This window comes from Ambystoma mexicanum, chromosome 13, assembly GCF_040938575.1.
Source record: "Ambystoma mexicanum isolate Mex_15411 chromosome 13, UKY_AmexF1_1, whole genome shotgun sequence".
Lineage (NCBI taxonomy): Eukaryota > Metazoa > Chordata > Amphibia > Caudata > Ambystomatidae > Ambystoma > Ambystoma mexicanum.
The window spans coordinates 556,387,167-556,411,130 of NC_090938.1; the positions used below are offsets into that span (position 1 = coordinate 556,387,167).

At 47.2% G+C, this 23,964-nt stretch overlaps 1 long non-coding RNA gene across 1 annotated transcript in view; it reads right to left on the reverse strand.

Moving 5' to 3' along the window:
• The window catches only part of LOC138521471 (uncharacterized), a 222,788-nt gene extending 198,824 nt beyond the window's left edge, over positions 1-23,964 (reverse strand). Inside the window, exon 1 of the long non-coding RNA XR_011283054.1 lies at positions 23,815-23,964. This is a non-coding gene — a long non-coding RNA (uncharacterized lncRNA). The remainder of the gene's footprint in view (positions 1-23,814) is intronic.

The following is a 23,964-nucleotide window of genomic DNA, read 5'->3' on the forward strand; positions in this document are numbered from 1 at the left end:
TTTCCCAGTATCCTCTCTTTGAAAGACTCTTACTTTACATTTTCTTATCTTCATCCTTTCTTTGTGGCTCGTGCTTCACCCCTCCCTCGCTTTCCTTAACTTGCCATGTTTCTTTCCAATGTTTTTGCTAATCTCCTTTCTTTTGCTCTTTCTTTCCACGGCTAAGCTCCTCCTTTCTTTCTTTCCCGCCCTCTTTCTTTTTCAAACCTCACCTCTCTCCCTCTGTTTCTTTATTTTGCCTTCTCTTACATTTTTTTCTTTTTTCCAGTAGGTCATTATTTTGTCTCCCACAGTTTGGCTTCTCAGCTCGATCCACTCTTGGCTGGGCCAGTCTTTCTCGGGTTGATCACTCCTTACCCGCCAAAGGGGCATGGGAGCACTGCTGGAGTTCAAAGCTGATGGCAATATGATAAATAGGTGTTATTTTTTGGGCAGTGTTCGTTCCTCCCAAAGACCATAGAACTCCTTACAAATTTGGTGGCGTTTGAGAGAAATTGTTGCCATACTCATTTACTGTCACTGCTCCTCAGCCCCATGAATTTATCATGGGTTTACGAGTGATGTAAGAGTGGTGTTAACCCTCTTTTTTGGAATCCATAGGACTCCATGGGGATTTTGGGGAATGTTCCAGAAGTGGTAATTCTGCTGCAGTAAATCGAAAATCCTCCATTTGGTTGGAGGTAAAGTGGAGGAGTTGCCTCAAGCATTATGCTTGGGATAAATCCTCAGCGTCACCTCCAAAGTCCGAATTTAGCATTGTGGTAAAACTGGAAGTGATCCATTATCACCCAAAAAAAATTGTTGTAATACCTGCACCACCAAACTTCGACTGAGGCCCAACGTTCGGGTAAAGCTTTAGTTGCAGCAGATGCAGTGGGCGCAAAAGGAAGATGGCGGGCGTTTGTCCTCGTAGAATAGGGGGTCGGTGTGTTCCCAGCCATCCCTGGTCACAAGGAATAAGTTATCTCACATCACTACGGTGGCCAAAGCCCTTGCCTGCCCCTAGAAATGGACCGCTCACCAATGACACAGCGATAAGGAAGAAGAAGCAAGAATTGGATATTTTACGTAGAACAAGAACAACACAGATTTCGTGACACCAATGGAAATAGTGGGAAGAGCTAACTGCACGCGACAGAAAATAAAGTTGCCCAGGACAGAACAAGTCCTCAAGAAATGCTCTGCGTTTCCTCTCTGTGGCCCGAGACTCATAAATCCAGAGTGTGCTTTTTTAGCAGGTGGAAAGGGTGAGACTGGGAGGCTCAGTGTCTTAAGTGGGATGAGAAATCGAGAGGGGGCTCTAAAATTTCACAGCATTTGAATTGGGGGTCATGGCCTAAATAGTGCTGTGCAAGGCCTATTAAATACCCTTGAATTAAAAATAAAATCCCCAAAATACATGGTTCAAGATTGCCTGTTCTATCTCTCTCTCTATGTGTGGTGTTCCTCAGGGGTCTAACCTCTCTCCCTGGCTTTTCAACCACTACCTGGCATCTCTTTCCCACTGCATCGCTACTTTCTGCTCCAACTTTCAGTGTTATGCAGATGTCACCCAGCTCTCTTTCAGGCTCCCCTCAGCCACCTCTTCTCCTTCTCTCATTCCAGATTGACTGACTGCAATTCAGGAGTGGTGTGCCTTAATGATCTCTGCCTTAATGCCAGTAAGACTGAGATCCTCCTCATCAGTACACAAGCTCCCTCCTCTCCTCTCTCTCTGGCCGCCTACTCTGGGCCATCTTCCTGCACCTACCTGTGAGGCTAAGAACCTTGGTGTCATCTTCGCCTCCATCCTCTCCTTCTCTCCTTACATCTGTGACGTCTCAAAGAAGTCAAACTATCAGCTGCACCTCCTCAGAGGTATTCTTCCGTTCCTCACTTTCCCCCAGAAGCTCACTGTCTCCAGAGCTCTGGTCCTCTCTAGTCTGGACTACTGCAACATGCTCTTTCTAAAACTGCCTGCCTCTACTCTCTGACCACTACAACTTATCCAGAACAGGACTACAAGCCTTGTCCTTGGTTTCAAGCCCAGGGATCTGATCTCTCCAGCTCTGAAATCTCTTCACTGGCTCCATGTGGCTGCAAGGATCAAGTTCAAGACCTGTTGCATCGTCCACAAGGCTTTCTGGGGCCTGGGACCGCACTACCTCCGACTCTCTCTTCAGATATATCTCCCTTCTCGAGCCCTCTGCTCATCCACTTCCAACGCTCTGAAGGTCAGACGCTTTTCCAAGCAGAGAGTTGGGGGTAGATCTCTCTCTTCGGCTGGTGCCTCCCTCTGGAACAGCCTCCCTGCCTCTCTTAAACTTGAGCAGAACCACCTCCGGTTCCGGAAGCAACTTAAGACCTTCCTCTTTGCTTCCACTTTCTCTCTTCCTCTTGCCTGCTGATGTCCCGACTGCTCCACGCACTGGTCAGCTGGCTACCCTCTGAACTCGGGCCCAGGCTCCTGCATGTCCAGATGCCCTAGCACTGCCTCCGGGCTCCCCCATCACTTACGCTCTGTATCTGCAACCCTACAGTCCCTTCTCTCTGCGCTTATGAGCCACCCGCTGGCTGCACTTATCGAGTTACCTGCACTTCTCCCCTCCCCACAGCCCCTCTCGCCACTTCTCCCCTTCCATTTCCCATCACTTGCGCGATCTGAATGACACAAGGTCTAATAAGATTGTTGTTTTTGTCCTGCCTGTTTCCCCCTCCTTATTTTGTCACGCCTAGAAACACTTGTGTACAGACACGTTATAAATGCCATTTTATATCATTTATATCAATATATCTGAGCAAATAATGCTATTTGCTTAGCTGTCTAAAAATCAAACAGTTTCCTGATAAACAGCCTGGCAACTAACACGCATTACCCATCACTCAACCCAACAGTAAAAAACATACCTTTTATTTCCTTTTGCTGTGCTATTCGGTAAGTGTTGGGTTTTGTTTGTTTCATTGAATAGACAGCTTGCCACATAAAGCCTTGTTGCGGGCAGTCTATTGAATGAATGAAACAACCCAAGTCCAGCTTCTACCGAATAGTACAGTGGATGTGACACTCGCTTCTCACTTGCAGTGCTTGAGTTCAAATCCCAGCAGTGGATTGGAAAATATTTGGGCTGGTGGGAGTGGAGGGCTCAAAGTCCTGGGGAGTCCGGGCGTTGGGCTGGTTTGAGGGGAGGGCTCAAAGCCCTGGGGAGTCTTGGTGATATGGGGCGCCAGTCAAGTTTTAAAATGTCCCCCTTGCGTAACACTGTGAACGCCTTTTTTGCTCAGAAGCCCTGTTACCAAGAAATGCACTGATGACAGGCTCGGACTGCCCTATAGGGCAATAGGCCCAGGGCCGAACCAAAAACACAAAATGCTGGTGTGGGCCAGTTATTTTGGTCAAAGCGGGCCACTTTTTGGGCCAATTTCGGCCAGTTTGAGTTAATTCAGTCTGTGGCTAGTAGTTTTAACCAGCGTTGCTGATTAAATATTCTTGAAAATGCACAATTTGCATCACATTTTATCAAAAAAAACCTGCCCCTTGGTTACTATTCAAACAGTGTCACAAGAGGAATGAATAGCCGTTTGCAACCGTGGGCCACGTTTTCATTGGTGCCCCAGACAATTGTATGGCCCAGTCCGACCCTGACTGATGGTCTCCCTGAAACACTGCTCTTAATCTGACAGGGTAGAAAGGCAGTGTGCACAGGCCATGGGAAAAATAAACAGATCTGCTAATTCTTGATTATATATATATATATATATATATATAACACTCTATACCCTGCTTCGCAGCTCTGGCGTTGAGATTAGCCACTCTAATGGTGCTTATGTTAGCAACTCCAGAAAGAAAAACTCATCTGACCTTTTCGGATCTTACTAATATGTCATCTGCATTGTGGGCAGTTACTTCAGCAACAAGCACTTGGCACGGTGAGCTATCTTTCCTGTACTGTTAAATGAATTCCAGCTTTTTCCTCAATGTCTTCATTCTCCATGGCCATCACCTTTCTTTGCTGCTTATATATGTATACACATCTGTATGTATGTACATAAAACCACTGTGCAAATGAGGACTGTACCTGTGTGTGAAGCCAAACAGACATGTATGCATGCACGCATGCCCTCAAACACAACATTACAGCCTGAGCACTCATTGCAGGGAGTCACAGGCGAAAAGCCAGCGCAAAGCCACGCAGTCCCATAGGGATGGACTGGTCCATGGCCGAGAACCCCAGCACCCGGGCACACCCAGAGCACCCTGAAACATGGGCCTCTGTGCATTTAGAGTGAGTCAGAGTGGCACGTGCAAAGACTGGCACTGGAGCGGCACTCTGCAGGCCTCCGGAAGTAGGAGCCACCAGATGGTCCAATCTCCGCCCCACAGAAGCATAGCCCCGGCACAATCCCCCCACAACCCCGCCCCGGCACAGCCACAGTGCGCTGAAGCGCAGTCACAGCACCAGCGCATTGAGAGTGTCACACACAGGATCCCTAGGATTTGTGGGGCCAAATGTTAACATAAATTGTGGGACCCCTTAATTTTCATGAAGTGACATCACAGGAAGTGACATCACAGGATAATGACCACTACGTATGTAGGCAACAGCGAAAAAATGCATATATATATATATATATATATATATATATATATATATATATATATATATATATATATATATATATATATATCACCTATTGTTAAGTTTCAATAATGTACATGGTGCTGCTAGAATCTTCTATTCGTTTTCCCCAGTTGGGGATTACTGGATTGGTGGATGAATGCTACCTCAGTCGCCCACATTGCCAGCAGCATGTTATCCTGAAGGGTTGGAAGGGGGACGGGCCTGCACTGTTGGTTGGAGCCGATGATCACCCCAACATGTGCTGTGGATAGTTGGGGTGCTGTCACAGTCTATATTCTATTATATTCTGGTGAAGCTTCAATGTTGCAAGCAGTTAACTCTTGTACACATCTGAAACCACACACTTAGGGACTGCTGTGAGAATGGGCTGCCTCCTGTGCCCCCTACCCTTCCAGTCACTCCCCTGGCATGCAAGTAATGTCCCCAAATCACATTTGAATTGCCTAAAAATGTATGTATATGAATGCAGGTGCTAACAATGAAAACTACAATACATTCCCTGTTGTGTAGACATTTGGTGTTCTTGAAGCATTCTGCGCTTTTCGGAGACTGCACTCAGATAATAAAACTCAGAACGTAACACGTACTGGAGTTGGCAACGATTTTAGGCTGCTAACTGATGCTTGTGCTTTCAAAGCAAAAATACACCTTTGCACTTAACACTTTAAGAACACGTTTTCCAAAACATTGGTCTCTTAAAAAGGCCATCACCCGCTTTAAATGCTCTGCTTTAAGGAAAAATGATCAGCCGTGCTTACAAGGCCAGCCACGCCTATTGAGCCGCTCGTAGGGGGGCATTTGTCTCTCCCGAGTCGCAGCATCAGGTTGAGATGCGACACATCACCTCACAGGACAAACAAAAAGCGCGCTCAGCCTCGAGGTAGAACAGCCGCATTTAAAAAGATATTCCACAACACCAGCAAGCTTCCCCCTCATGCATGCTGAAGCGTGGGCACCCGTGTGCTCAGAGTGCACTGTAGCAAGTTTAGCTCCTCCTAGCAGGTGCGGGGCTAAGTGCAGCCGCACGTGCTGCACACGCCGAGCACGGGCCCTGGTCACACACATCCCAGAACATGGGCCAGAGGCTCAGGACATCATAGGGGCCTCTACTCTAGAGAGAGCAAGGGCAGGGCCATGACAATGGTAGGCCCGGAGGGGCCACAATCTCTGCACAGCTAGAGCAGGCTTCTGGATGGATGGCAGCTAGTATTCCTTCATCTATTGATTGTTAATAAGGAGGTTATGGAAGCAGGACTGGTTAGAGTGTGAAGACGAGCACGCGGCTGCTTAGGACACGTGCACATAAGCAGCGGCGTGAAGTAGGGAAGGGAAGAGGGTGGAAAGGTGGGGCGCGGTTCAGAAGGCCTATGGGACCCAGCTCTATCATCTGGGTAAGGCTGTAGGTCTCCCTGTGCTCCATCTCTGTGATCTTGGGGCATTGTGGTTCTCCCAGCCCCTTCTGAGGTTTGTATGTCTTTCTCCTCTCGCTCTTGCCTCCTCTGGGCCCAATGCTCCCTCTTGCCGGCGTATATCCTTCTGAGCTTCGTGATCTCTGTTCCCCTCTGAGATATCTCCCCTTGTTCCATTTATCTGACCTCCATTGCTCCCATTGCCCAGTTCTCCTCTGTGTTTCACAACCCCCCTTGTTTCATTGTGACACTCTACTGAACTCCATTACTCCTTCTGTTCTTTGTTTCTTCTCCGCGTGGCTCCATGACGCCTCTTATTTCTATCTCCATGGCACCGTCATTCTGTCTCTGATTTCTACGAGATCCATGGAAGCCCTTGCCCTGCCTCTGTTTTCCTGTGTTCCATGGCTCCCTTTGTTTAATGTCTGGTATTGTGTGTAAAGCATCACTTCATCTTGTCTTTTTCTGGTCTCATCTCCACACCAAAACTCCTCAGTGTGTACTGCCATGGATCCCTGTGCTCTGTCTCTGCTGCCGCCTGGGCTTTATGCCCCCCTTCTTCTTCCTCAGTTATTGTCTGTGTTCCACGGCTCACCTTGTTCTTCCTCAGGTATAGTCTCGGATCCATGACACCCCTGGGTCTCCCCCAGTTAGAGTCTCTGACCCATGCTCCTGGGCCCGGCACGCTTTACAAATAAATAACAAACAAATACAAAAATGACGCGCCTTGTTCCTTCTCTGATCCCATTTGTGCTCCATGATACCCTTAGCTGTTGTCTCTGCTCCACGACTCCCCTCTTCTTCCTCAGTTATTGTCTTTGATGCACGACACACCTTGTTCCTTCTCTGATACCATTTGGGCTCCTGGAGTCCCTTACCTATTGTCTCTGCTTCATGACCACCCCTCTTCTTCCTCAGTTATAGTGTCTGGTGCATGACACGTCTTGTTCCTTCTCTGATCCCATTTGGGCTCCATGAGTCACTTAGCTATTGTCTCTGTTCCATGACCCCCCGCCCCCTTCTTCCTCAGTTATCGTCTCTGGTCCATGGCTTCCCTTGTTCCTTATCTGATCCCATTTGGGCTCCATGAGTCCCTTAGATAAACGCCTCTGCTCCATGACTCCCCCTCATCTTCCTCAGTTATAGTCACTGACCCATGACACACCTTGTTCCTTCTCTGATCCCAATTGGGCTCCTTGACTCCCTTAGCTATTGTCTCTGCTCCATGACTCCCCCTCTTCTTCCTCAGTTATCGTCTCTGATCCATGTCTTCCCTTGTTCCTTCTCCGATCCCCTTTGAGCTCCATTACCCCCTTTGTTCCTCAGTTAATGTCTGTGCTGCTCTCTAGGACTAACTTGGCATGTCTTTTGAGCTTTGTAACTCCTCTTGATCTTTCTTTGGTCCCCTTTGATCTCCATGATTCCCTTTGATCTTCCTAAATGAGTGTGCCTGCTGCTCTGCATGATCACCTTGCTCTTCCTCGGGTATTTTCTTTGTTCCATGACTCCCATTGTCCTTCCTTAATGTTTGCCTATACTGCTCTCCGTGACTCACCTTGTCCTGTATGTGTCCCCCTTCTGCGCACTGCAGTCCTCCCTTCCCTACCTCCGGCTTCTGGGATGCGGTCATTGTGGCTGCACCTCCCCTTGTTCCATCCATGTTAAGGGATTGCTGAGTGTGGAGCTTTTGCGGATAGCAGCCCATCTGTCTTAGAAACAGGTTAACCATTCCCTCTCCGCTGCCCGATGATCACTTTGTGGTAGGACTGAAAAGTGCTAATGCTTGAAAAAATCTGATCTCCTCAGTCTGGGAACACAGATGAGGGTGGCGAGAGGTGACAGGAGAAGCTTGGAGGAGAGGTGGCCCTCGAGAGAGGTGGCCCATGGTCGGGGGCATGAAGGGGGTTTTGGGCTATAGATTGAGCTGGGCCATGGAGGAAGGCAGATCTTTAAATCGAGGCAGGGAGCTCACAAAGTGGGGTGCCTAGGGATGGATGTCACCCCTGGGGGAAGGTAATACATGGGGGATGGGCTTTGGTGAGAGTTGGGCCCTGGGAGGAGGTGGGTCCCGGAGGGACGGTCCATGGATGGATGGGCCTATGGAGTAAGAGCAGTGGTGAATGGGGGGGGCGTGTTTGTGGCGTGTGGAGGTGCAAGAGGGAGATTGGGAATGCATGGGGAGGGCCATGAAGGGCTGGGTGCACTGAGGGAGGGGGCATAGAAAGGGGAGGGCTGTAGAGGCAGATGGACCATGGTAGGTGTTGCGCCACTCATGGATGCTGGTCATGGACTGAAGTGTGCTGCATGGGGGAGGGGAAACATGGGGGGGGGGCAAAAAGAGTGGAAGGACATAGAAAATGGTGAGCAACAGAGGGGGGCCCGGAAAGAGTTGCACATTAGAGGGAGGGAGGCTGTTTACAGATGGGAGCGTGCAGCTGGGTGGGAGGCGGTAAGCCGTAGTAGTGGGTGGGCTCTTACCTGTCACACTGCAGTGACCGGTCCATATAAACGTGGCGCTGGTGGTCACTGGACCACACACGCCTCAGCAAGAAGACTCCTGTACAGACGCCAGACGCTCCTCGCTCCCATCACCCGGACTCTACGGTGAGTGCGCAGTGGTAGGTAGCCGTGCTGCGGCTTGTGCCAGACTGACTTTCGGGCCCTGCTGTCGCCAGGCTGGACGGGGAAGACCATCAATCACCCAGTGTGACTATTAGGCAGGTGGGCAGGTAAATGAGTAAGGGGAGAGCACACAGTCGAAGGCCAGACGCCTCACCAACAAGACAGTCTTTGTGACCGCGAAACTGGGACTCCATGGGCCTCCATTTCCTTGCCTGGCGGCTGCTGAGAGGCAAGTGGCGACCGTGTTAACAGCCGGGATCTTGCTAATCTGAGCTCTTAGAACGCAAGCATACATTCGGAATCTTATATTTATTTTTTTTATAAACGATAAGGACAAAAGATTAATGTGCTCTCTAGGGGGTGGGAACGTGATTAGAGAATTGTAGACAACAAAGCCAGCAGGCAGGGGAGTTGAGTCCTCTGGGAGGCCCCGTCTGGAATGTGAGGGGTGAGATGGGGAGGGGGTGGGGGGAAGGCAACTTCACTGAAAACCGGGGTACACAGACGGTCACCCTCTCTAATAGGATTTCCCACGAACTTTGGACAAACATGTAATAGCGAATTTAACCTTTAGAAGTTGAATAACGAGAACGGCTGGTAACCAAATAATAGGTTTCAGTAACACTTTAGTTCAGAACTGTGCATTTAAGATATTGCTAGCAGCTGTAGATAACTGGCCATTGGATGGAATTAATATGTCAATTGTGCAAGGGCTCATTGTAAAAAAGGCACGAGTGAAATGTAAAACGCACGTTGATGAGGGGTTTTCTGGTTCTAGTCAATATTATATGACAAATATTCCAAAAGAATAACAAAGAGGTAAACATGACGAAGTGGAAAAAATCACTTGACATTAAAGGCAACGTAATCAGCAGCAATAAAGTGAAAATAAAGAAAGTGAAAAGAATGAAAGTGCTCTAATGCTCACTATGCCACTGGGGGGACTATGGGTGGCTGTGAAAAGATTGTGCCATTGCACGTGCGCAATTGGAGCAGGCTGCCCCACAGCAATGGACTTTTCGAATAGTGCGTGGGTTTATCGCACACAGGCAACCACAAAGTTCTGACAAAAAAACGAACTCACAGAAAGGTCACCTTTGGACCCCATGCTGCACGTTAGAGCAGCTCCGGCATCCTGCAATTTACTATGAAACTGACTAAACGTGTCAATGAAAGAAGGCCATTTTCTGTGCAACGTTTAATTTGAGAAACACAAGAGGGGCTGACACGCTGTCTTTTCTTACATAGACCAGTGAAACTTTGTAAACTTCAGAATCGATTCGTTTTTATTAAGTTATAATAAGTTACCATGGACGTGCTTAAAACAGTTCCCATAACCACAGCCAGTATTGACAATGCGTTTAAAGGATATATGTTGCACTGTGTACTTTACTATTAGCAATACAACACCACTGCGTTTCAAGGTTAAGCTGCCTTACATACCCGATTTCTGGAAATGTAAATGGAAAGACATGTAAAACTAGGATATATTGTGATGGGTGGGCTAGCAAGTCATTGCTGCCAAACCAGAAATGGTCTTTATATCTGGCAGCCAAATTTAATAACCGATGGATAATCCTGATTTTTTAAATATTTATGTAGCTGTACCTGCACTAAAAACCATAAAAAGAATACATCTGTAAAAGAGGCAGAAACGAATTTAACCACCCCGCCCAACTCAGCTCAGTCTAATTTATATCACAAAAAGAGGGCTTGTGTCATAATTCACTAGAACAACTATTTACACATCAGTATAGGAGAAACTAGGGTGCCTCTGCGTGCAAATCCCTCTCTCCATAGAAAGTGGTGATGTAATGCCTACATCAAAGAGTGATACATCAAAGAGAAGCTGAGCCAATGTTCAACCATCAATAAGCCTTTCAGTGAGAGGAAAAGGAACAAAATGCATCAAAACTCATTTCGGATGAAAATAACCTTGCCCCATCTAAAATAGTATGCATACTAAGCGAGATAACTTGCTTCATTAAACTACCCTATATGTACGCATGTACTGAAATTGTAGCATTAAAATGAAATTGCTATTCATGATAGATGTTCGCAAGGGTTATTTATGGTCGACCAGTTTCTGCATTCAAGACATTTTTTGCATTCATCAGGACCAAAAACTGATCTCATAATTTTAGGATCAATACAAACATGTAGGGCCTGATTGACAGAGCATTTCCCTATGGGATTGCACCATAATGAAATGCTTCTGTGAATCAGGCCCATAGTTTTTCCAGGTCTTATTTCAAGTATATTTTTACTCCATGACTCGTATGCTCTTTACATTTAAGCCGCTCTGTGAGGTCCCATTGGTGGGTTCTCAATGGAATTTTCAAATTGGTGACCATTTCGTTTTTGGTCAAACACTAGTCTCCTGTTGCTGAGGCTCCCAGAACATCCCAAAAGTAGGTTCCAACTTTGTCATGCTGTCATTTCCCTTAATTATAAATCATGAGATAGGCAACTTGGATAGAGTTAATCACAAGAGTCAGGGACGTGTGGCAGGCAGCTCTCCCACTGTGAGCTGTAAGAGACATTTGTGCTTTAGGTTCACTTCAGAATTAAGCCTTATAGACAGAGGGATAATGACACCCCTCAGTTATTAACGTGGCAAAAGATGGGGGCTATACATTGGGGAAGGGTTATCATCCAAAGTGATAAAGAACCTCCCCAGGTTTATAAGGATATTAGCACATGGAGTTGTACAACTAAAAATGAAAGTGTTTTTGTTGTGGCGCAAAGAACTAGCAGACACAAGCAACATGTAATGCTAATTTATTGAACATGGAACTAGTACAAATGAACTTTACACATGTTGTGTTTCACTGTGGTTTGTCAGTTGGGGGAATGCTCCCCTTTGCCTTTGCACAGATGAGCACAATCGTTTCCTTGCTGCTTGTCGGGCTGCTGCTCAAGTCACCATGTTTGGAATGAGGCCTATAGCAGAGATTATGGACTGAGTTTCGAGGATTCGGATAGGCCGGGAGGAGGCTCATGATAGACTCCAGCGCTAATTCTTGTTATTCTGAGATATTCTTTGCGATGTCTATCTATCAGCCGCCACAAAATTCTGAGGTGAAAAGAGGAGGACGTTAGAGAATAGTAGAATAAGGAGGAGAGAAGGCGAGAAGGAGGGTATACGCGACAAGGAAGAAAAGGAGGGGATAGGGAAAAGTGAAAGGAACATGGTGTGTCATGTTAGTTGCTTGTATAATGGTTTTAGCCACCTTGAGGCTGAGCAAAGTGCTGAGATGGAACAGGGGAGGAGAGAAGAGAGTTTCAGCTGAAGTTCAGATATTCAAATTCTATTGAAATATGTCTATTATTATTATCAATAGTTACAGACGCCATGTTTATAAAGGCTTATCCACATAACACATGGCCATATTACAAGTTGAACTGATTCATTCCAACTAGCTGTACCACTATATAATATATATATTCTCGTGATCAAGCGCTCGGAGGAGCGCGAAACGCGTCGTTCAGGACACTGCCCTGGCGTCCTGTTGTGTTTTGCTGTGTGTCTTGCCTACCACATTTTTTTTACCATATATTAAACTCGTTCTGCTTATTGGATCCGAGTTTGTTATTTTTCCATTGGGACCTGCTGGCCTCATGCTTGGAGTGCGGTTTTCTTTTCCTCCATGTCTTCACGATATATATATTATATGGTGCTCTCTTTATGGGCTCTGTCTCTCTGTACACCCTGTCTCTGTCACTCTGCCTATCACCTGCTCTGTCTCTCTTGGCACGCTGTCTTTTGGGGTGCTCTCCGTACTCCGTCTGCCTGTCTAAACTGTCTCTCCCCGTGTCTCTGTGCTGGCTTTCTTACTCTCCCGATGCTCTCTCTCTGTCACCTTATTCCTCACTCGCTCTGCCTCTCTGGGTACACTACCTCTCTGTGTGCTTTCCTTGCTCTGTCTGTCTGTCTGTCTGTCTCTGTCTACCAGGTGACAGAGGATAGGCCCGAGACCCCCCTTTAATGGAATGAATGAGATTCACGAAAGAAGAGGTCACTGCTTCGCTGATGACAGCTAGGGAAGGGGTGGCTGGGGGGAATCCCCAGGCCCAGATGGGATCAATATTGAGGCTATTACATGGTTTCCATCATGGTGGGTGCCTATTTTGACTATGGTTTTGAATGTGATAGCAAGCGCCCAGGCACCCCGGTCATCCTGGGAGAGGAGATTAATTGTTCCTATATTTGAAAAAGGATCAAATAAAGAGCTGCACAGCTATCGACCCATGTCCCTGCTTGACAGCACAAGCACGATTTTTGCTAACTGTACGGGGAGGAGGCTAGTGGAATGGGCCGGGGTGAATAATATCCTCCCTGAAACCCAGGCTGGGGTAAGGAAATTATTTACTACGTTAGATCATTGCTTTCTGATCAATAGCGCTATTGAAAAATATACCAAGGTCAGGACGGGTTCCATATTTGTTGCTTTCTTGGAGTTAGCGAAAGCTTTTGACTCCCTAGACAGAGCAATTTTATTGAAAAAACTAAATAAATTAGGAATGCCGGCAAGATTACTGCAGCTGAGTCAACTCGTACCTGCAGACCCCTGAGCTGTTGTAAGCTGCCCTGGTTCAGCGAGTTACTCAAGTGAGTTTTCCACTAACAAAGGAGTTAGACAAGGCTGCCCCTTACCCCCGGTTGTTTATTTTATTTTGGTCAGATTTCAATCCAAATAATTCTTTAGCACAGATAGACCCTCCCATTATTAATGGGGTAAAATACGGGGCCTTATTGTATGCCGATGACACAGCTCTTATCGACCTAGCTCATAGAGGCCTCCAGGAGTCTCTGAATTATGCTCTCAAGTTCGTTGGTGGACATGGCCTGAAATTGAAAAGACAAAGATAGTCCAATTCAGCAGGTCCAAAAGGAAGTTTCCTTGGACAGTACATCATGTGAGCATCTCTGTGGTGAATGCATAGAGTTATCTGGGGATTTTCTTTCACCAGAGTGGCTCCTGGTCCCGTCCCACCATGTTAACAAGATTCAAATACGAACTCAATCAGGTTTTAGAGCCCTAAACCGTTTTTGTTACACGTTCGGCCATATTATATGGCCCTGAAATATGGGGCTGTTTTAACTGCAGTAGACTGGATGGGGTGCAGAAACATTGATTTTATGTTTAAAATATGTTAACAGTTATGTATTGTGGTGTTTTTGTATGCTGGTGGTTAACGCAGAATACACTATTTCTTCTTCTTCCCTTTGTCTCTCTGCTGGCTTTCTTTCTCTCTATGACTCTCCGTTGCACAGTCGCTCTGCCTCTCGGGGTACACTATCTCTCTGTGTGCGCTCTGTCTCTCCCTTTGTCTCTCTGCTGGCTTTCTTTCTCTCTCTATGCTCTTTCTATGCACTCCATTGTTCAGTCGCCCTGCCTCTATGGGCACACTATCTCGCTGTGTGCTCTCCAGCCTATGTTTTTCTACAATGTCTCTGCCATTTTCTCTCTGTTGGCTTTTTTTCCCTTCCTGCGCTTTGTTTGCGGTGTCTCTCTGCTATTACTCTCTGCTGCTGCACTTTATGTGTCCTGTGTGCTCTGTTGGTCTCTCTTCCTGGTGTCCCTGCCACTCTGTCTTTCTGTGCACTCTGGCTCTCGAACTCTTTGTGCGTGCCATCTGTGCTGTGCATTTCTCTGCATGCTCTGTCCCTCTGTGTGACCTGTCTCATTTTCTCTCTTTGCGCTCTCTTTTTCTGTGTGCTCTTTCTTTGCTTGCTGTTGTCCCATCTTGTCTGTCTCTCTGCATGCTCCTTCTCTTTGTGCTTTTGTGCACTTTGTTTCTCTGTACACAGTTTGTCCAAGCGCTCTACTCTCTCCTCCTCCCTCACTCTACACTGCCTTCCTGTGTGCTCTCTCTAGCTCTCTGTGCACTATGTGCACTTTGTAACTCTCTCTCTCTCTTTCTCTCTATCTCCTCTGTCCTTCTGTGAACTTTGTGCACTCTATCTGTTCGACTGCTCTGTGTGTGACTTCTCTGTCTCTCTGTGCGCTTTGAAAGTCTCTCTCCTCTGTTCTTCTGTGCACTTTGCGCCCTCTATCTCTACGACTGCTCTCTCTCCGACCTCTCTGTCTCTCTGTGCGCTCTGTAACTCTCTTTCTTTCTCTCTCTCCTCTGTTCTTCTGTGCACTTTGCGCCCTCTATGTCTACGACTGCTCTCTCTCCAACTTCTCTGTCTCTCTGTGCGCTCTGTAACTCTCTTTCTTTCTCTCTCTCCTCTGTCCTTCTGTGCACTTTGCGCCCTCTATCTCTATGACTTTTCTCTCTCTGACTTCTCTGTCTCCCTGTGCGCTTTGTAACTCTCTCTCTCTCCTCTGTCCTTTTGTACACTTTGTGCCCTCTATCTCTATGACTGCTCTCTCTCTGACTTCTCTGTCTCTCTGTGCGCTTTGTATCTCTCTCTCCTTCTCTCTCAACCTCTCTCTCTCTCTCGCTCCTCTGTCCTTCTGTGCACTTTGCGCCCTCTATCTCTACGACTGCTCTCTGTGTGACTTCTCAGTCTCTCTGTGCGCTTTGTATCTCTCTCTCTCTCCTTCTCTCTCAACCTCTCTCTCTCTCTCGCTCTCTCTCTCTCTCCCGCTCCTCTGTCCTTCTGTGCACTTTGCGCCCCCTATCTCTATGACTTTTCTCTCTCTGACTTCTCTGTCTCTCTGTGCACTCTGTAACTCTCTTTCTTTCTCTCTCTCCTCTGTCCTTCTGTGCACTTTGCGCCCTCTATCTCTATGACTTCACTCTCTCTGACTTCTCTGTCTCTCTGTGCGCTTTGTAACTCTCTCTCTCTCCTCTGTCCTTTTGTACACTTTGTGCCCTCTATCTGTTCGACTGCTCTGTGTGTGACTTCTCTATCTCTCTGTGCGCTTTGAAAGTCTCTCTCCTCTGTTCTTCTGTGCACTTTGCGCCCTCTATCTCTACGACTGCTCTCTCTCCGACCTCTCTGTCTCTCTGTGCGCTCTGTAACTCTCTTTCTTTCTCTCTCTCCTCTGTCCTTCTGTGCACTTTGCGCCCTCTATCTCTATGACTTCTCTCTCTCTGACTTCTCTGTCTCTCTGTGCGCTTTGTAACTCTCTATCTCTCCTCTGTCCTTTTGTACACTTTGTGCCCTCTATCTCTATGACTGCTCTCTCTCTGACTTCTCTGTCTCTCTGTGCGCTTTGTATCTCTCTCTCTCTCTCTCTCTCCTTCTCTCTCAACCTCTCTCTCTCTCTCTCTCCTCTGTCCTTCTGTGCACTTTGCGCCCTCTATCTCTATGACTTCACTCTCTCTGACTTCTCTGTCTCTCTGTGCGCTTTGTAACTCTCTCTCTCTCCTCTGTCCTTTTGTACACTTTGTGCCCTCTATCTGTTCGACTGCTCTGTGTGTGACTTCTCTATCTCTCTGTGCGCTTTGAAAGTCTCTCTCCTCTGTTCTTCTGTGCACTTTGCGCCCTCTATCTCTACGACTGCTCTCTCTCCGACCTCTCTGTCTCTCTGTGCGCTCTGTAACTCTCTTTCTTTCTCTCTCTCCTCTGTCCTTCTGTGCACTTTGCGCCCTCTATCTCTATGACTTCTCTCTCTCTGACTTCTCTGTCTCTCTGTGCGCTCTGTAACTCTCTTTCTTTCTCTCTCTCCTCTGTCCTTCTGTGCACTTTGCGCCCTCTATCTCTATGACTTCACTCTCTCTGACTTCTCTGTCTCTCTGTGCGCTTTGTAACGCTCTATCTCTCCTCTGTCCTTTTGTACACTTTGTGCCCTCTATCTCTATGACTGCTCTCTCTCTGACTTCTCTGTCTCTCTGTGCGCTTTGTATCTCTCTCTCTCTCCTTCTCTCTCAACCTCAACCTCTCTCTCTCTCTCTCTCTCTCGCTCCTCTGTCCTTCTGTGCACTTTGCACCCTCTATCTCTACGACTGCTCTCTGTGTGACTTCTTTGTCTCTCTGTGCGCTTTGTATCTCTCTCTCTCTCCTTCTCTCTCAACCTCTCTCTCTCTCGCTCTCTCTCTCTCGCTCCTCTGTCCTTCTGTGCACTTTGCGCCCTCTATCTCTATGACTTCTCTCTCTCTGACTTCTCTGTCTCTCTGTGCGCTCTGTAACTCTCTTTCTTTCTCTCTCTCCTCTGTTCTTCTGTGCACTTTGCGCCCTCTATCTCTACGACTGCTCTCTCTCTGACCTCTCTGTCTCTCTGTGCGCTCTGTAACTCTCTTTCTTTCTCTCTCTCCTCTGTTCTTCTGTGCACTTTGCGCCCTCTATGTCTACGACTGCTCTCTCTCCAACTTCTCTGTCTCTCTGTGCGCTCTGTAACTCTCTTTCTTTCTCTCTCTCCTCTGTCCTTCTTTGCACTTTGCGCCCTCTATCTCTATGACTTTTCTCTCTCTGACTTCTCTGTCTCTCTGTGCGCTCTGTAACTCTCTTTCTTTTTCTCTCTCCTCTGTCCTTCTGTGCACTTTGCGCCCTCTATCTCTATGACTTCACTCTCTCTGACTTCTCTGTCTCCCCGTGCGCTTTGTAACTCTCTCTCTCTCCTCTGTCCTTTTGTATACTTTGTGCCCTCTATCTCTATGACTGCTCTCTCTCTGACTTCTCTGTCTCTCTGTGCGCTTTGTATCTCTCTCTCCTTCTCTCTCAACCTCTCTCTCTCTCTCTCTCTCTCTCTCTCGCTCCTCTGTCCTTCTGTGCACTTTGCGCCCTCTATCTCTACGACTGCTCTCTGTGTGACTTCTCTGTCTCTCTGTGCGCTTTGTATCTCTCTCTCTCTCCTTCTCTCTCAACCTCTCTCTCTCTCTCGCTCTCTCTCTCTCTCCCGCTCCTCTGTCCTTCTGTGCACTTTGCGCCCTCTATCTCTATGACTTTTCTCTCTCTGACTTCTCTGTCTCTCTGTGCACTCTGTAACTCTCTTTCTTTCTCTCTCTCCTCTGTCCTTCTGTGCACTTTGCGCCCTCTATCTCTATGACTTCACTCTCTCTGACTTCTCTGTCTCTCTGTGCGCTTTGTAACTCTCTCTCTCCTCTGTCCTTTTGTACACTTTGTGCCCTCTATCTGTTCGACTGCTCTGTGTGTGACTTCTCTGTCTCTCTGTGCGCTTTGAAAGTCTCTCTCCTCTGTTCTTCTGTGCACTTTGCGCCCTCTATCTCTACGACTGCTCTCTCTCCGACCTCTCTGTCTCTCTGTGCGCTCTGTAACTCTCTTTCTTTCTCTCTCTCCTCTGTCCTTCTGTGCACTTTGCGCCCTCTATCTCTATGACTTCTCTCTCTCTGACTTCTCTGTCTCTCTGTGCGCTCTGTAACTCTCTTTCTTTCTCTCTCTCCTCTGTCCTTCTGTGCACTTTGCGCCCTCTATCTCTATGACTTCACTCTCTCTGACTTCTCTGTCTCTCTGTGCGCTTTGTAACTCTCTATCTCTCCTCTGTCCTTTTGTACACTTTGTGCCCTCTATCTCTATGACTGCTCTCTCTCTGACTTCTCTGTCTCTCTGTGCGCTTTGTATCTCTCTCTCTCTCTCTCTCCTTCTCTCTCAACCTCTCTCTCTCTCTCTCTCTCTCCTCTGTCCTTCTGTGCACTTTGCGCCCTCTATCTCTATGACTTCACTCTCTCTGACTTCTCTGTCTCTCTGTGCGCTTTGTAACTCTCTCTCTCTCCTCTGTCCTTTTGTACACTTTGTGCCCTCTATCTGTTCGACTGCTCTGTGTGTGACTTCTCTATCTCTCTGTGCGCTTTGAAAGTCTCTCTCCTCTGTTCTTCTGTGCACTTTGCGCCCTCTATCTCTACGACTGCTCTCTCTCCGACCTCTCTGTCTCTCTGTGCGCTCTGTAACTCTCTTTCTTTCTCTCTCTCCTCTGTCCTTCTGTGCACTTTGCGCCCTCTATCTCTATGACTTCTCTCTCTCTGACTTCTCTGTCTCTCTGTGCGCTCTGTAACTCTCTTTCTTTCTCTCTCTCCTCTGTCCTTCTGTGCACTTTGCGCCCTCTATCTCTATGACTTCACTCTCTCTGACTTCTCTGTCTCTCTGTGCGCTTTGTAACTCTCTATCTCTCCTCTGTCCTTTTGTACACTTTGTGCCCTCTATCTCTATGACTGCTCTCTCTCTGACTTCTCTGTCTCTCTGTGCGCTTTGTATCTCTCTCTCTCTCCTTCTCTCTCAACCTCTCTCTCTCTCTCTCTCGCTCCTCTGTCCTTCTGTGCACTTTGCGCCCTCTATCTCTACGACTGCTCTCTGTGTGACTTCTTTGTCTCTCTGTGCGCTTTGTATCTCTCTCTCTCTCTCCTTCTCTCTCAACCTCTCTCTCTCTCGCTCTCTCTCTCGCTCCTCTGTCCTTCTGTGCACTTTGCGCCCTCTATCTCTATGACTTCTCTCTCTCTGACCTCTCTGTCTCTCTGTGCGCTCTGTAACTCTCTTTCTTTCTCTCTCTCTCCTCTGTCCTTCTGTGCACTTTGCGCCCTCTATCTCTATGACTTCACTCTCTCTGACTTCTCTGTCTCTCTGTGCGCTTTGTAACTCTCACTCTCTCCTCTGTCCTTTTGTACACTTTGTGCCCTCTATCTCTATGACTGCTCTCTCTCTGACTTCTCTGTCTCTCTGTGCGCTTTGTATCTCTCTCTCTCTCCTTCTCTCTCAACCTCTCTCTCTCTCTCGTTCCTCTGTCCTTCTGTGTACTTTGCGCCCTCTATCTCTACAACTGCTGTGTGTGTGACTTATCTGTCTCTCTGCGCCCTTTGTATCTCTATCTCTCTCCTTCTCTCTCAACCTCTCTCTCTCTCTCTCTCGCTCCTCTGTCCTTCTGTGCACTTTGCGCACTCTATCTCTACGACTGCTCACTGTGTGACTTCTCTGTCTCTCTGTGTGCCTTGTGTGCTCTGTCAGATGTGTCACTCTGTGTGTCATGTGCAATCTCCCTGTGAACGCTCTCTCTGGTTACAGTTAGCTCTATGCTCTCTGTCTGCTCCATCTCCTTCTTCACTTTATTTGTTGTCATGGCAACGGATCAACATATGCCCCAGAGCCCCGGTTATGAGTTTCAAGGGTCTTTATTACCACACATAAGCTAAGGTATTAGGTAGGTCTGAACACGGAAGAAATCAAACTTTCTAGGTGACCATAGTTTGCCAGTCCATCATCCTCTTCGCTGGCAGTCCAAAATTCACTCACCATGTTTTGGGTTTTAGCGCCCGGCACTTCTTTCTTGGCTCTTCTAGGTGGAAGTGATGCCTTTTGTTGGACTTGCCAGGATGCCATTGTCCTCTGTACCCATTGCCACCACCTGTGGTTCACGGGGCCATCTAGATGTGGGCCAGATGCCAAACTCCTGATGATCTTAGCAAAGGTCGCCATGGGCCAAGGTATTGGAAAGCATAACCCCTTGGTGTTGGTAGCACACATTGCCAACAACTCCTGCAGCCCTTGGGCTTCAACCTTTCTAGCAATCTCTCGCCCCTTACCTCGGGAAGTGCCTTTCTCCGTCCTAACTGTCTACTTCTCTCGCCTCCTCTTTTCTGTCTTATCCTCCTTCCATTCCTCATTGAATGATTTTAAATGCTTTGCTCCTCCCCTCCTTGCCAATCAGCTTTTCCCCTCTCCCCCTCCCTCCTCTCCTGCTTACAACTGGTTCTCCTCCTCTCCTCCCCTTTAACCTCCGTGCCGCCATCTCTCTGTTGCTCTCCATAGCCTCCTTTACCGTCTTGCCTACTGTCTAAACCTCCTCCTTACTTGCCTGTCTTTCCTCCAATCCATTTCGTTGTCTCTGCAACATCTTCTTCCTTAGATGCTGCCTCCTAAACCGCTCCTTGACAACGACTCTCCTTCTTGACCTTCTCTCCGCTCATCTTCTCACATCATCTTTCTTAGAAATGACCTTTGCCACCTCCCTGGGATGACCTCTCTTCTACACCTCCACTCTACCTCTATTCTGCTGCACCACCTACTTGTTCTCCTTCTGCTCTATCACCTCCTTAGCCCTTCAAAACTCCTTGCATCACTGTCGCAAAATCTCCAACTCCCTACGTACCCAACTCCTAACTCTCACACCTTTACACACCGGTGAGTTCACGCGCCCGATTAATGATCATGTGATTGACATCAGCTTCCCATGCTGACTACACAAAGGTAGGGATTGGACCGTTCATGATAGAATTACTAATGTGGTGTTTTTAACCCCTTCCACAGGCCTTACCGGGAGTAATGGTCCAGCATCCCGAGTTAACGCCCCCAGAACAGCAAGGGCGCCGGGACTTTACCCCCAGTATGGCCCGTGGAATGGGTTAAGAATGCCATTAGCACCCTGGGTTACCAAGGCTGTAACTCGGGTTGCTAACAAAAAAAATGTAATTTTCATTAATTGAACAGGATGCTGCACACGTCCCGTTCAATTAATGAAAATGCTTTTCCAAGATGGCCACCATGGTAGTATAGAACCCGGGGCTCTGTATGGAGCCCCTCTTCCATTACCCTGGCAGCCGGAAGAGGCAAGGGAGCTGCGCCGCTGCCAAAGTCAGGTAAGTGGGGATGGGGAGGGGGGTTGGGAATATACACATAAAAAAGGAACCGGGGAGGAGGGGATAGTGGGCTCGGGTGCCAGCCATCAGACGGCTTGGAACGCAGGCTAGATAAGGAGTATCAGCCTGCGTTTCATGCCTCCTGATTGCACGGCTCCCACCCGCCGGGTGCTAATGTTGATAAGGACTATGGATCTGGCCCAACCTCTAAAATCACCAAGTTTTTCCCAGTGAGAGACAATGTGGTTAATATTGAGTTGAATCTACTGGAAGCAGAACTTATGATCGCGTTGGTTGGCCTGTCTTGGTACAAAGCTGACGAGAAGTATTATTACTTCCCTCATGCTGCTCATGGCAGATACTGTTCCATCTGTGGTTGAAGACCCCGGGAAACTAAAGACAATGGTTACACAGTGAATAATTGTATTGAGAAAGTTAAGAACACTGAGATACACAGTGGGTCCACAGAAGTTCAACACCTACATATAGTGAATGAATCTCTTTCTTTAAGTACCGCGAACACTGCATTGCAAACTGTTGCGGCTGATCAGCATACGGCTGTTGTACATGATATCCTTGATAGTTCAATTTAATCGACTCTTGCACTTCTACAAGCATCTATGTTGATTGGGGATGGTTAGGTAGTGGGGGGGGTTAGTCAACAAACACTTCTATCTGTGAATGAGCAGGTAAGCATGTTATCTAGAACCTTGTAGGCAACCTTGAGCAGTTGCTCACAGTGGCGATAACCAAATGTGAGGCCATTGTTGCCAAACTTGTGAAATAACACTCATTTAATTTTATTTCATTTTATATTATATAGTTTAATTACACGCCAAAATCCTGACAGGTTTTAGGGCGTGGAAACGTAAAACACAGAACAAATCAGGTTACACTGAGCCTAGAGTGGTATAGCACAATGAGGATCTGTTAATAACTATTCACACAGATGCGTTTTCAATCCCTTTGGAAATGAAGCCACGATCCAGTCTAGAATTCTGCCTTTCAAATGAGTGGGCTCTGTGATCACCACTCAGATAGTACTCGAGGCGATCCAGTCTAGAATTCTGCCTTTCGAATGAGTGGGCTCTGTGATCACCACTCAGATATTACTGGAGGCGATCCAGTCTAGAATTCTGCCTTTCGAATGAGTGGACTCTGTGATCACCACTCAGATAGTACTGGAGGCGATCCAGTCCAGAATTCTGCCTTTCGAATGAGTGGGCTCTGTGATCACCACTCAGATAGTACTCGAGGCGATCCAGTCTAGAATTCTGCCTTTCGAATGAGTGGGCTCTGTGATCACCACTCAGATATTACTGGAGGCGATCCAGTCTAGAATTCTGCCTTTCGAATGAGTGGGCTCTGTGATCACCACTCAGATAGTACTGGAGGCGATCCAGTCCAGAATTCTGCCTTTCAAATGAGTGGGCTCTGTGATCACCACTCAGATATTACTCGAGGCGATCCAGTCCAGAATTCTGCCTTTCAAATGAGTGGGCTCTGTGATCACCACTCTGATATTACTCGAGGCGATCCAGTCTAGAATTCTGCCTTTCAAATGAGTGGGCTCTGTGATCACCACTCATATATTACTGGAGGCGATCCAGTCTAGAATTCTGCCTTTCGAATGAGTGGGCTCTGTGATCACCACTCAGATATTACTGGAGGCGATCCAGTCTAGAATTCTGCCTTTCAATTGAGTGGGCTCTGTGTTTAAAATATCAAATTCAGTACTCTTCAGGAAGTGCTCAAGTTGGTGCGCCTCTTGATCTGTGGGGTCCTTATACCACCTGTTACCCAGGAGTATTGTGGCACTTCCCCTTTTGTTTCAAGGCTGCAGAGTGTGAGTTTACTCATTAAAATTTGACACATTGTTAGGGGGTCTACACAGCAACAAAGGATTTAGACAGTTTACTGGAACTAATTTTATTTTTAGATGCAACATCTCACATCCATTGCAGGTACAAAGGACCTGGTAGAAAGGTAACACTTTCCTCATAATAATGGCTACACCTCCTCCTTTAGAATTAGTGCGGTTATTGGAAAAGGCTTTATAATTCTCTGGTACTGCAATCGCCAAAATGGGACCGTAGGGGTCTGGTTCCTTAAGACAGAACAGGTCAAGTTCATGTTCGACTATAAAATCATGTACGTCTACAGGATGAGCATTTAAAGATGTTGTATTAAGCAGTGCAGCTTTAAGCAGTGCAGCTTTAAATATACATTGGTTTTGGATTTTTATAGGACTCTGGTAAATGTATAGGCTGTATTCCAATTAAGGGTTCAAGGTAACATTTGCTGTTCTCTTGACTACCCAAGTTACAAAAAGTAGTATTGTCAGCTGCTGAGGTTGTTAAGCTAATACTCTGCTGCGCAATTACTCCATCTCCAATCTCCAAATGCGAGATGATGTAGTATTATCGCTTTCTGCGCCAATTTCATAGATGGTGCTATCCTGCACCAACACTACATCATGTGGGCGTGGTTCGGCAAGGTAGCTTGCAGCAATAGCTTCTTGCGCTTTTTTGCTTGTGGCCAGGGGTAAGGGAAAAGAAAGGGGGGTGGCCATGATGCCAGGCTCATTGAAACTTAACACATTCTTGTAGAAAAATACAGACGATGCAATTAACTCTAATGTGGCATGTGAAATAGACATGGAAATCTGTGATTGCGATGCTAACCTGTAGTCACTGATGGTTACTGGTGTGGCTAATGGCGGGAGGCTGACAGATGGCCTGCAAGTAATGCCACGGGATAATCATGAGCTGGGTACAGACATTGAGCAACACTCTGTTGGTGACACAAACAGGAATGCTGCTGACGAATGCATA